A 15,255-nucleotide genomic window follows, 5' to 3' on the forward strand; every position below is an offset into this window, starting at 1 on the left:
AAATCTTTCTCTAGAGCACCGCACAATCTTTTTGCGTGCTTCACGACGGAGAACTCGCCACAAAGCTGTCTAGGAGGTGGCAACCTCCAAGAGTAACAAGCACCACCAGCTTGCAACTCAAACACCTAGTGCCACTCTTGTAATCTCTCAATGCAATGCACTAGAATCACTCACTAGAAATCGATTTACACTCTAGTAAGCACAAGTGAGTTAAAGGGCTCCTAAGCACTCTCAAGCATGGACACAAAGTCCCCCAAGGTGCTCAACCTTAGCCATGGCCGAGCACCACCTCTATTTATAGCCCAAAGGCCAAATAGAGCTGTTGCTCAAAACATAGCCACGAGGGCCCTGGACTCTAGTTTCGGACCTAGGGCCCGGACCATGAATAGTAGGTTCCAGGACCATGGATCCTTGCCACGTGTCCCCCTCGTTCGAATGCCGACCGTTGGAGCTCAACGGTAACTTCTCGCGCTGCTTCAGCACCTTCGTATTGAGCTCCAGACCAAGGGTGCATACCAATGCTTGTTAGGGTCTGTAGCACTCCAAAGAGCTCCCGAGAGCACCAAAGTGCTTCGGACTGGGTACTGAGCTTTGGTCTAGACCATCACATCGTCCTGAGCCCACCAAACTAGTGTAAAAATATTCAACCAGACCTAGAGGACATGGTTCGGACCCTAGCTCCGAACCAAGTCCTGAGCCAGAGTCCTAAGTTTCGGACTCAGAGGACATGGTCCGGACCCTAGCTCTGGACCTAGAGGACATGGTTCAAACCCTAGCTCTGGACCAAGTCCGGAGCTCCGGACTCAGCCTCAGGACCATCCTTAGGACCATGAACAGTAGGGTCCTGAGCTCGTTTTTCATCTTTTCAAGCCCAACTTCAACACCCTTGCTTCCATGTGCTAACACCATTGTGTCCCAACATATGTGTACGTGCAGTTAGCATTTTCCAAAGTATTTTCAAGGGATTTTCACTTTCTCTCACCACGCCACTCGATCCTAACACGTATTCAAAGTTAGATCGCTCAAGTGGCACTAAATGACCGATATGCAAATAGGTTTGCCCCTCTTGATAGTATGGCCATCTATCCTAAATCCGGTAATGCACTTCTCTACATAACCTTTGATCGGTTAAATGAAATTCCCTATAGGTTATACCTTTGTCTTGCGCATTCCATTCCATCTCCTCCGGTGTTGATACAACACATGCACCAACCATATCACAAATGATATGATCCACTTCATATCATCACATGACCTTATTGGTTCATCTATCTTGACTTCACTTGCTTTTCACCCCGTTGCCTTCGTCCATCAGCGCCAAGTCTTGCTCAAGCTTCACTGTCATGCGGTCCATCGCTCTAAAGCCTCCAACTTGCCCTTCACGCTTGCAACCGATCCATCAAGCCAAGTCCTGTCTTGATCTTCTCCACCTTAGTCACATGACTCAATGTCATATCTCATATGCAATGAGCTCCTTCATCACATGTGTGAGCCTAGCAACATTTTCAAGCCATTTCACCTCTATGGCATGAATTGCTCACACAAGTGTACCTGTGGACTAATTACCTGTGTATCTCACATAAACACATATTAGTCTACATAGGTTGTCACTCAATTACCAAAACCAAACAAAGACATTTCACACATCTAGCCACTTGTTCAACTAGTTTTAGCACGAACACCAAGAAAACAACTTTGTTTGAAATTGGAGAAAACCCCATTTTTGAGAGCCTCTTTTTAGATCTGATACACAAGTTTTGATCTTTCAAAGTTGAAACTTTGCAGATATCTTCACTTCCTCATAGAGAAGGTGTGTGCAAAGTTTCAACTCAATTGGACTTCGTTTGATAGAGTTTTGCATTTTTCTTCCTTGGCTCAGGCTGTAGAAAACTATAGAACCGGCCTGGCCATGTTGCAGAACCAGCATAGCCGGATTTCACAAATGGTGTGTCTAGCCATGTTGCAAAACAACTTGGCCGGATTTCATAGAGCGTGCAGGTTTTGTCTCATTTATTGCTCGTATTTCCTTCGTGTTGTTTCCCTGCCATCTATGAACTTCTATAGGTTATCTTGTCATCTGTTGGCTTGTGTGATCTAGGGTTGGGGTAAGAAAGCGCTCAGGGTTGATTTTTGGATATAGGCTAAGTTCTTGACGATAATTTTTATTTAGATCCCATTCACCTCCTCATCCCTCTATGGTCACATGCTCGGTCGTTCACATACAAAACGTTCAAAACAAAGGAGGGTAAAACTAATCAAGCCATAACCTGTGAAAAGGTCAAGCATAAGAAGAAAGTTTCTCTATGTCCATAGAAGACAAGGTGCAGTGATTTCTTTTTTCAAGGGGTCAATCCAAACAATGATACTAAAAGTGACCAATGCAAAAAAAAAGCATAATGTCAACCAAATGGGTGGAACCTGAAGGTACTTTTTTAGAACCTGCTGCTTTCACGCAGTACAATTTTTGAAGCATCTTGGACCTTTCTTTTCACTTTTGGCTTTCTGCTTTTCCAAATGGGTGAAAATAGTGAGATATTTCACAACCGTGTTGACAGAGATATAAATAGAGGTGGTTTCATAGTTGTTTCAACCAAACAATTTGCAACTTTTCCACAACATATAGCTCGTAGTAGCTTTTACAAAACTCACAGCTCACAGTAGCTTTTTCATAACTTATAGTTGAACCAAATAAACTCTAAGCTTATTCTGTCATGTCGCTAGAGTAGCATTAAGTTGAGGCGTAAAAACAATCCTTAAAATGCATTTGTATGTTGTGATATTTCCTAATCAATAGACAATTATTTATTTGCGTCCGTGTCTATAAGAGTGGAGCTCAAAATGTCAGTATGGTTTTCTCCTAGTCTTGGGTATCCAACACAGGATATATCACAAGATATATCTCGGGTCTCTTTCTTTTTTTCTTTCTTTCTTTCTTTTTAAGTTTCTATGCAAAACCAATCAAAAATTTTAGGGTAAAGTCTATTCTTCAACCTTCAACTTTCACGGTAGGAGTTATGAAATCAGATAACCAACTATCAAAACCAGAAAAATTTAGTCCTCTTCCTATTCTTAAAGGTGGTTTTCTATTTTCTAAAAAGATAATTAAAATATAGCTTTATCTCCAAAAATTCTAAATTCATAACTATTTTCTTTAAATTCAGAAAAATATCAAACTAGTACCCATTTCTCTAAAATGCTATCTATTTGTTTGTGATCTATTTAGAGTTATTTGAAACTTGTTTATTTATGTTCCTATTACTTTATTGCTCGTAGTTGTGCTTATTGATAAGATCCAAATAACTCCTAATAGAACACCAGCATATAGACTACATTTTTTGAAGAAAATTAGGGCCTGCTTGGTTTGTGGCCAAATTTTGCCGTGCCAAAGATTTGGCAAGGAAAAGTTGGGCAAAAAAATTGACATACATTTGGCAAGCTGTCGCGTGGTCGAAACCGCGGCAAGCATTGTTGTTCGAGTCGGTGTCAGAGTATGGGTCTCCGGTGGCTTGGGTGGACTCAGGAACACAAGAATCTCGCAGAGAAGACGTAATGGTTTATCCTAGTTGGGGCCAATTCGGTCCCTACGTCCAGCAGCTGGTGATCCTTATACTCAAGAGCACCCCAAATCGGGGGGTTACAACAGAGTGTAGAGAGAGATTTGGTAGGAGGTTAGCTTGGTGCTAATCCTAAGGTTGTCTCGCTGCCGGTGGAGCCTTCCTCCTCGTCGAAGAGGAGGAAGACGACGGGATGCGGAGGAGGAGCTCTTGGTGCCCCTCTCCGGGTTGCCCTGCTCCCTATGCGGAGCGGAGGCGGATGGAATGGAATGGAGTGTCTGGTGATCGATCTAGGATCCTCCCTCCCTCCTAGGTCCGGCCTTATCCCTTATATAACGAGATAGCTCGGGTACATAGTGGTTTGGGGGAACTAGTCTATGGTCTACATGCGCCGGAGTCCAGGAGGGTCTTGCAGCGGTACGCCGTGGACCGTGGTGATGTCTTGGTGCCGAAGAAGCCTTGGGCATCGTTCGGCTGCTCTGTTCTGACACTCTGCATGTCAGGTTGTGTCGGCTTGGACTGGCCTCCCCAGGGTGGACCTTCTAGAGTCTTCTTGGTGGCGAAGAAAGTCGGCTTCAGGGGCTGACATGCGGGCCCGAAGCCCCCGAGGCCCCGGGAGGCCGAGTGAAAGCTTTGTCTTCTTATGTCGCGCCCCGGACATGACCCTATTGGGGGAGCAGTTGGTAGGGCCACGCCTGGGGAGCGGCGCTAGGGAGCCCCAGAGCATCGGTAGCCAGGGGCTTGTCTTCTTGCGCCCGGGCCTTGGCTGGCGTCGTTAGCCGAGCAAGAGCCAACGACGAATGGCGACTTATTGCAGACGACAATTTATGCGGGGATGCTCGTAGCTTCTCTATAAACTTGAGGGGCATCGATGTGCAACAACATCGGCACTCTTTGCATAGTGCAGGAACAAGTTGCGGCTTTCCCACGATGCCTGGTGCCATGCAGGATGGGTTGGCATGGCAGTAGTAGGTCAAACAAGCCTGTGACTTCATCGGTGCCGCACGATCTCCTACTAGTGGCGGTTTGCTATGGTCATCCACGATGTGGCTGGTTTGGGCCTGGGTGTCGAGGGTTGTGGAGCGAAGGCCCTTCTATGCCCTTGGTTTTGACCGACAATGGTGACATTTTTGGTGGCACGCCCCTCATTGGAGGTATTGTCAAGGGCCCCCTTACCCTCTAGCAATTTGGTTGAAAAACATTGGTTCTCTATTCGGCGTTGATGGCATCTTTAGACATCGTTCCCCTCCTTGTACGCATCATTGTGGAAAACATACTCCCGCTGGTTCTCTGTGACATGTAGAGTGAAGTTTGATAGCGAATGCTTTTGAGGATCATTGATATTGTGTTTCTTGCGCGGTAGTTTTGTTGTTGCCTCCTTGGTGAGGTTGTTGTTTTGTTTTGCCTTTTTTTATTATTGTAAAATACTTCTTATCTACTACTATATGCCCGAGATGCTCTTGTTGTTGGCTCTTCCAAAAAATGTTCTCCTGTGACAAAATATTTCCTTCTCTACTCCTTACGTCTAATGCTATATTGTCATTTTGCTTAGGTCTACTTTTGGCATGTTTAGATCAGCTAGTGGTAGTTACTAGTTGGTGCTAAAAATTAATACAAATTAGCTGAGATTGACTAGCTAGTTGGCTAACAACTAGTTATAGGCTTGGCTAACAAATTAGCTAGCGCATCTATTAGCTTCATGTTTGGATGCACTAGAGCTAAAAAAATAGCTGGCTAGCAATTAGCCCTATACATCCAAACATGTCATTAATCCTAGTTACTATTGATGGTTGTCTACTTCACCTCTTACCTATATAAAATCAGATATTCTACACCTTAAAGTATTAAAAACCGTCTAAATAACTCTCTGAGACAGTTTTGAAGGCGATTTCTCTTAGTGGCATATTACATGGGTGCTGACATAGCGGTGAGTCAGTAAAAGTTGGAACATTTATATAACCCTTAGCATATCAATGATTGAATACATAGCCCCTCAACTATACAACTATACTGTAGCTCTTAAAACATCTAATAATATTTAAGTGGTTGTATGGATGATTTTATAGTGTCATTTTAACATTGTATCCTGCCGCACTGCCTTGAGTACACGTGCTGGCTTCCAACCAGGCCTACTTAATTTTTTTGAAAAAGACATACTACTTAGTAAAGCTGCTATCCTCAACATAGAGCAATTTTTTTTTTTTTTGTTACGACAGCTGCGAACAACGAGCACGTGCGCTCTATTAGTGGTAGCAAGAATATACGCCTACCATGTTCAAATCAACCGGGCCTGTAAACTGCGCCGCATTTTTTTTTCCTTTGTACAAACAAGTCTTTCGAGTAAAAACAACAAAGCGAGACCAAGTGAACAGACAGAGATTTTGTTCAAACTGTTCCCAAGTATTCTGCTAGGGAAGGTGTTGCCCATTCACAATCATAAGGCACTACTACATAAAACGTTTGTAGCAACGGCATAATTTTTTGCAGGGACAGCTGGTGATAGAACCGCCCCTTTCAGTTGGCATGCTCGGGAACCACGAGACTAGCCGCCCCTACAAATGAACACAGTAGGAGCCGCCCCTACAAATGGGTTGATTTATAGGGGCGGCTTAGTCACCAGCCTCTCTCACTGTTGCGATTTGTAGGGGCGACTCAATCACTAGCCGCCCCTACAAATATTTCCGTATTTTTTTAAATATTAGTTTTGCATATTTTTTATAAATGTATATATAAATATATAATATATTAAAATAATTTGCTATCTTTACCCGTACACCTAAAAAACAACTTACTGATATATATATAATGATACACTTTCTTTTTTTTAAAAAAAAGAAATTTATATTTTAAAATTAAAAATTTGAATTTATGAACTTCGAATTGAATTTTAAGACAGAAAATGACCTAAAATAAAAATGTTGTAAACATCAAAGTTGCAAAACTCATCAAGATTTACAAGTTTTATTTTGGTCATCTTTTCATGTGACTTAATTTAAAAAGTTCGAAATTTTGAATTTCATAAAATAGCAATTTCTAACAACATTTTCAAAGAGTAAATGATTTCAGCAGGAAAAGACATGAATATAAAAGTTGTATAACTCATCAAGATCTAACAACTTTTATTTTTGTCATTTGTTCATCCGACAAAATGATAAGAACATTGTTCATAAATTTTACATATCTCTCATATGGTTTTATAAAGTATATGAGAGATATATAAGTTTTGTGAACAATGTTACTATCACTTTATCGGATGAAGAAATGACCAAAATAAAGTTATAGGTCTTGATGAATTCTACAACTTTTATGTTCATGACTTTTTAAGTTCAAATCATTTGGTATCTCAAAATTTTGTTTGAATGTATCATTTATTGAAATTCAAAATTTCAATCGTTCAAATTTAGTTACATGAAAATATGACCAAAACAAAAGTTGTAGAGATGGATGAGTTCTACAACTTTTATGTTCATGAATTTTTTTATTTAAAACCATATGCTCCTTCAATTTGTTGTTCCATGTTTCCATATTTTTGAAATTTAAAATTTGATTTTTTTCAAACAAAGTCACATGAGAAGATGACCACAATAATTTTATAGAGTATGATTTTAGAAAAAAAATTAGGAAAAAATCATCACATTTGGAGTTATTATGAGGGAGAAAGACTAGTTACATGTTTTACCCATAGATTAAAAAGAGAAAACACACTTGTGTTCATCACAGGTTGTGATGAACACAAGTGTGATTTCTCTTTTTAATCCCGGCTACAACTTGTGACCATTCTTTCTCCCTCATACTAACTTCAAATGGGATGCTTTTTTCTTAAACTTTTGTAAAATCATGCTCTAACCATTTGTTGTGTTCTTACTACTATTAGTTTGTTCATCTTTTCATTTGACTTTGTTTGAACAATTCAAATTTTAAATTAAAAAAAAACTATAACTTCAAACCAGGTTTTAAAACACTAAATGATCTCAACAGCAAAAGTCATCAATATAAAACTTGTAGAACTCATCAAGATCTACAACTTTTATTTTGGTTAATTCTTCATTTGATAAAATGTTAGCAAATATTGGATCACAAATTCATGAATCTCGGAAAAAGTTTATGAAACTGGACGAGAGATGTCAATTTATGAACAATGTTTGCTAACACTTTATCAAATGAAGAAAAGACCAAAATAAAAGTTGTAGATCTTAATGAGTTCAAAAACTTTTATATTCACGACTTTTACATTTGAAATCATATACTATTCCAAAATATTGTTTCAAGTTGTCATTTTTAAAAATTTAAATTTTGAATCGTTCAAACAAAGTCACATGACAAGATGACTAAAGTAAAAGTTATAGATCTTGATGAGTTCACCAACTTTTATATTCATGACTTTTTCAGCTGAGATCATTTAGTATTTCAAAATCTGGTTTTAAGTTGTAGTTTTTTGAGATTCAAAATTTGAATTGTTTAAAATTTGTTACATGAAAAGATGACCAAAACAAAAGTCGTACATCTTGATGAGTTATACAACTTTGATGTTTACCACATTTTTATTTGAGGTCATTTAGTATCCTAAAATTCTATTCGAAGTTTTGAATTTCAAATTTTCAATTTTAAAATATGTTTTAAATTTTTGGTAATGAAGAAAATATAGAATTATATATATATATATATCAACAAATTGTTACTATACATATATTTATACATATATAGAATAATAAAAAATGTTAAATTAATTAACTTTGTGTCTTTATAATATATAATATACAGAATTAACAATTGAAAAAATTGTAAAATATTTGTAGGGGCGGCTGGATCAGGAACAACCCCTCCAAATGGATTTATAGAGGCGGCTCATAATTTCAACCGCTCCTACAAATGGGTCCCCTGTATAAGAGGAAAGGGGTGCGTGAGCTAGAAAATTAGCTAAGTCCTGGGCCCTATTATCTGTTTGGACGTCGTCAGGCTGTCGGATTTTTTGGTGCCGCCGCTCCCTTGCCGCCAGCTACGCGCTCCCTCCCTCCGTCTCCGGCGGTCCCTCCCCCGCTGATATCCCCATCGGCTAGGGTTTGAGGTGGCAGCGGTGCTTCCTTTCTCCCAAGCGGTCAGATCCCCGCATGCTAGGGTTTAAGGCGGTGGCGGTCGCATGCTCCCTCCCTCCCTCCCCGGCTGACATCCCCGTTGGCTAGGGTTTGAGGCGACGTCGGCACTTCCTCTCTCCCCAGCGGTTAGATCCCCGCTGGCTAGGGTTTGAGGCGGCGTCGACCGCACGCTCCCTGTCACACCCAATTTTAAGGATAAAAGGGGATACATAATCTTATGTGCGCCTAGAGATCAGTCACACACATAAGCCAATAAATTATAGATAGTATCATCACAAGTAGTTTATTACATCACAAATAATATGACATAGTCTTCACATAAATATAGCAGGAAGTATAAAGAAAACTCTCTCGCTGGAAGCTCCATTGCACAGGGACGTCAACTGGTTGACCACAAGTCTAATAATCCTCTGAAAAGTCATCATTATCATTGCAATCTATTACCCATCTGGGATTTCTATCCAAATAATGAAAATAAACAAGCGTAAGTACATCTCGTACTCAACAAGTGTAACATGGGGTTCATGAGACTCAAAGGCTTGACACATGTTTAACAACATTTAGCTTTTAGTTATCATAATTTTAGCATAAGAGTATCAACAAGTTGTTTTAATCCCAAAGTAGAACACATGATCAATATAAACATGAGTAATCTATAGAAAACACAATTAATTAATAGTGATCATCTATTCCATAAGGGTTCTAAGGCTGCTCAGTGACCGTGAGCACGGCAGTTATAATAGTTTTACACTCTGCAAAGGTTGTACACTTTCACTGTGAGTCATGATATCCATATGCCTAGGTTTATAACTGCCAAAATACTTTCAAGGTGAGCAGGCAGGGTATACTATGAAGCCTTTCAAAGGTTCGCCTAACAAGTTAGGGCCGCTAGGTTTCCAATTGACAAGCAGATATAGGAACCCCCTATCGAATGGCACAATTCCTTCACAGCTATACACATAAGAGTAGAGGCTGTCCTATACCCGACTCGGCAAGCCCCTCTTATGCCATAAAGGTAACCACTAACAAGCTAGAAAAGGTCCTCATACTTGACTAAAGCCAGAGCCATGTGGCCCTTTACAGCTGTACTGTAAGTCCCGGATGATCACTTACAGATAAGTCCTTATGGAGAGAAATCTGAAGCATTTAGAAAGCAGCTAAACACTCCAGCCCCTTTTTCCAAGTTGCTAAAAAGTCATATTTTAATGTTTATTGCATATACCTTTAGTCAAGTTACAAGATCATGGTTTATTTGAGCACTAGCAAAGCTACCCAATGCATATCCCATAGGAGTCAAGGCATAAGTACAATTTTAGAAAATCCTTATCAAGGTGACACATGCAAATATGGATTGATTATATTAAAGTGAATAGGAAACAAGGATGATCCCATGCTACACTTGCCTTGAACAAAGTGTTCCTGCTGATCCCGCTCGTCAAAGTAGTACTCTTGATCACCCACGAATTGCTCGCCGTCTATACTCGATAATCACTAGCAACATATAAGCATCCAGAAGCAATCATACATAGCAAACAAAGGCTATAGATTACAACTGTACACCAATTGCATAAAATCAAGATAAAAAGTTTGTAAAACAAATCTATGTCTCGCTACGAACACACAGACGCGAAGATCATGAAAATCAGAGCTAAAATGGAGAAATTATGAATTAATCAAGATTTTCTTTAATAAAATAATAGATTAAATCTAACCTCGAATTTCAAAAGTTGAAAACATACTTAACAGTAGTATAAACATGTAGATTATGCAATTACGAATCTAACAGAACTTGAACGGATCAAATCGGAGTTAAGGTGAATTTTCACCTATTTTAAAATGATGCAAATTTTAGGGTGTTACACTCCCTCCCTCCCTCCCCAGCAGTTGCGCGCCCATTCCTCGGTGGCCGTGCATTCCTCGGTGGCCGTGCACTCTGGCGTCCTGCTCTCCCCATCTATGACCTTGACTTCTGATGCGGGTGCCTTCTCTGACCTCGAGCTCCGCCGGTCCCCCCTTGCGGGACCTGCCTAGGTGGCTGTGCAGTCCGGCGTCGGCACGCGCTCCCCCGCCCCGTGCCCGCCACCCCTTGCTCCTCCGTGTCTTCTGCAAGTATGCCCCAACCCCTGGTCCACCATTCTTGCTCCACTTAGGAAGAACAGAGCATGCTCCTTAGCATGAATTTGTCGATTGTTTGCATGTTTGTGGTGGATGAATATATGATAGTTAGAACAGAGCATTCTTTTACACAGTTAGATTACAATGAAAGGACGAATATGAGCTTGTTGCATGCTGTTGCCTCAAACGTATCATCTGTTTCGGCACTAGTGGATAACTGAATGTTACTGTGGTCAATATCTTGGGTACATTTAAGGTTAATATCTAAAATAGAAATGACTAGTTCAAATTATATTTATCTCAACTAAATGTATGTGCTTGTGCAGTATTGGTAATCTTTCTGAATGGTTGCTAAACTATCAAGTCTAAGCATGTGTATCTTGCAATCATGAAAATAAAATTTTGAGTCAGCCATGTTACTGCTATGCTGATGCCTTGTTCAAATTATTTTGAGTCAGTCATGAAACTAAAATTTTAAGTCAGACATTTAAGTTGGTTTAGCTCATTAGCCACCTATCTGTGTATTAAATATTAATTAGCTTGTTTGTGCAGCAATGATTCCTTGTACTGAATATTCAGCTAAGTGTGAACCTGATCCCTATGTGTTATATCCCTGGTACTATGCATTACTATGTGTTATATCCTTAGTTAACTTACTATTTTTCCTCTCCTTTGCTCTCATATCCTTTGCAACAGCTGCTGCTGTTTTCTGTGACTATATATGGCAGTAGTTGATGCTTTTTTGTCCTACTCTCCTCCCCTCTCCTCTTCTCACTTCCCTCTACTTCTCTCCTCTCCTCTACTACTAATACTTCTACTACTCCTCTCCTCTCTCTACTACTACTACTACTACTACTACTCTCCTCTCCCCTCATCTCCTATCCTACTACTTCTACTGCTACTTTCCTCTCCTCTACTTGTACTACTCCTACTCTCCTTTCCTCTCTTATATGTTTTGGCAAGCAGCAGGTGCTATATTTTTTTGGGCAGGTAGCGGCTGCTCTATTTTATTTGGCAAGCACTAGTTGCTTTCCTCTACTCTATGTTTCACAGCAGTTGCTCTATTTTTTTTTTGGCAAGCACCAGTTGTTTATTTTTTGGCCAACTCTCCTCTCCTCTATTTTTGCCTATGATGAAATTGTCCAACTTCATATATTATCTAGAATATGAGCTGATGATCAAGAACTTATGAGGAATTTGACATCATTACCGGCCGCGCCTACATTACCTTCTCGCACTTCTCTGTTATAATGTCTTTATGCTCCAAGTTCATGATCAAATGATGATTGACATGTTTCTGAGGCCTTTACTTTTACTCATTTTGTGATCTATTGCTATTATATCGGATTAATTTATGTCTCGATGATAAAAAAAGGGTGTAGTGAGACAGCATGATAGTCAAGTATTTTTTGAAATTTAAATTTAAAATTTGATGCTCACTGTTTTTATAGATGTTCGCATATGTTATAACACCCCAACTTGTTTTATTGTAGTGGCAAGAAGAGAAAGGAATGAGAGCTGACCCACACAAAGATGACAACCTCTTAGAGCTCATCGGTGACTTTTGCACTTTCATATTGGACCAGATTATACATGTAAGAGGCAATTATCATGACAAAAAATCTGAGTTAGGAAGGCATCCTTAGTATCAACATCTTCGTGAGATGGAAAGGCTAGCTCTAGGCCGTTGATAACAATGTGTATCGAATTTGACATTGGTCTTCCCTTGTTGGACGGTTTGGACTTGTGGAACGGATTGGACTTATGAATTATGTCTATGTAACGATGAATTATATACGTTCTTGTAAATTGGACTTGTAATGTTGGTTTATATAATATTCTTGTGCTTGTGGATACAATGTTTGAATTATATATGCGTATATATGTTCTGGTCAGATTTGAATTTTGAAATTTGAATTATTTTGGCTGGAAAATGTAATGTAGGGACGATTTAATTTTATTTTTTTTTGAAAAATATATACACCAGCCGTCTCTACAAATCGAGTTGTAGGGACGGCTTGTGAACCGTCCCTACAAACCCTTTGTAGAGACGGTGTGGTAGGGACGGCAGACAAAATCGTCTCTACAAACCATCGTCAACCGCCCCTACAAATGCTGACTGTAGTTGCGAGGGTCACCTACCTCAGACCTCAGTGACCTTGAAACAATCATATATGCTAGCTCATGCCGACTTCGTGATTGAATTACTGAAAACGTTTGCGGTTTGCTCGGTTGTTGGACGAATTCAAACTATAAAATAAACTTGTGGGCACTGGGCAGGTATATCCACGAGAAAATTAAAAGAAACCAACAACCGAGTTGATGAGCCAACCATATATAATCCTTATTATCCCCTTGATCACTCCTAAAAAATTCTCCACCCTATCACTACCACCAGCCAAAAACGACCAATCCCGATGAGCTAAGCAGTGCAGGTGATACTTGCAACCTCCGGCTGCATATTCTTCGGACCAGCCAATGGGCTAAGCAGTATGGATGAAAACGGTACGGATATTTATTCGACCGTCCGTTCGACCGAACAAATATGAACACTTATCTGGATAGTTACTCGGATATCCGGATTTTTTTTCGGATACGGATAATAAAACGGATATCTTAGGCGGATATCAAATACGGATGTAATATCATCGATATCCGGCGGATATCGGATAATCCGGTTAAGTATCGGATATATCCGGATATTAAAACGGATATTATCCGGATATTATTCAAACTTTCTCAAATGAAAAAATGGCCTATATAAGGATTGTAGATCCTGATGAGCTGAACAAACTTGGTATTCAAAACTTTTCAATTTGAGACAATCTAGGGTTCCGAAAACTAGTTTGTAGGCGTCGAAATTTAAAAATCATAAATTTAAACCGTCCAAACTATCTCAAATGGAAAGTTGACCAAAACAACAATTGTAGATCTTGATGAGTTGAACAAACTTGGTATTCAAAACTTTTCAATTTGAAGTCATTTAGAGTTCATAATACTAGAGTCAAAGTGTTGTTTTTTCATTTGACCAAATTTGACTTGGTCAAACTTGCTCAAATGAGACACTAAATGACCTCAGATGAAAAAACTCTGAATACCAAGTTTGATCATCTCAGCAAGATCTACAATTGTTACATAGCTCATTTTCCCATTTGAGAAAGTTTTATCGAACACTAGTCACGAATTCTTGAATCTCATATAGACTTTCTAAAACTATGTCACACACTTGTGAAATTTGAACTATATTTTGTTCAAACTTTCTCAAATGAAAAAATGGTCTATATAAGGATTGTAGATCTGAACAAACTTGGTATTCAAAACTTTTCAATTTGAGACAATCTAGGGTTCCGAAAACTAATCTGTAGGCATCGAAATTTAAAAATCACAAATTTGAACCGTCCAAACTATCTCAAATGGAAAGTTGACCAAAACAACAATTGTATATCTTGATGAGTTTAACAAACTTGGTATTCAAAACTTTTCAATTTGAAGTCATTTAGAGTTCATAATACTAGAGTCAAAGTGTTGTTTTTTCGTTTGACCAAATTTGACTTGGTCAAACTTGCTCAAATGAGACACTAAATGACCTCAGATGAAAAAACTCTGAATACAAAGTTTGATCATCTCAGCAAGATCTACAACTGTTACATAGCTCATTTTCCCATTTGAGAAATTTTTATCAAACACTAGTCACAAATTCTTGAATCTCATATAGACTTTCTAAAACTATGTCACACACTTGTGAAATTTGAACTATATTTTATTCAAACTTTCTTAAATGAAAAAATGGCCTATATAAGGATTGTAGATCTTGATGAGATGAACAAACTTGGTATTCAAAACTTTTCAATTTGAGACAATCTAGGGTTCCGAAAACTAGTTTGTAGGCGTCGAAATTTAAAAATCACAAATTTGAACCGTCCAAACTATCTCAAATGGAAAGTTGACCAAAACAACAATTGTAGATCTTGATGAGTTGAACAAACTTAGTATTCAAAACTTTTCAATTTGAAGTCATTTAGAGTTCATAATACTAGAGTCAAAGTGTTGTTTTTTCATTTGACCAAATTTGACTTGGTCAAACTTGCTCAAATGAGACACTAAATGACCTCAGATGAAAAAACTCTGAATACCAAGTTTGATCATCTTAGCAAGATCTACAATTGTTACATAGCTTATTTTCCCATTTGAGAAAGTTTTATCGAACACTAGTCACGAATTCTTGAATCTCATATAGACTTTCTAAAACTATGTCACACACTTGTGAAATTTGAACTATATTTTGTTCAAACTTTCTCAAATGAAAAAATGGTCTATATAAGGATTGTAGATCTGAACAAACTTGGTATTCAAAACTTTTCAATTTGAGACAATCTAGGGTTCCGAAAACTAGTCTGTAGGCATCGAAATTTAAAAATCACAAATTTGAACCGTCCAAACTATCTCAAATGGAAAGTTGACCAAAACAACAATTGTATATCTTGATGAGTTTA

This window comes from Miscanthus floridulus, chromosome 5, assembly GCF_019320115.1.
Source record: "Miscanthus floridulus cultivar M001 chromosome 5, ASM1932011v1, whole genome shotgun sequence".
NCBI lineage: Eukaryota > Viridiplantae > Streptophyta > Magnoliopsida > Poales > Poaceae > Miscanthus > Miscanthus floridulus.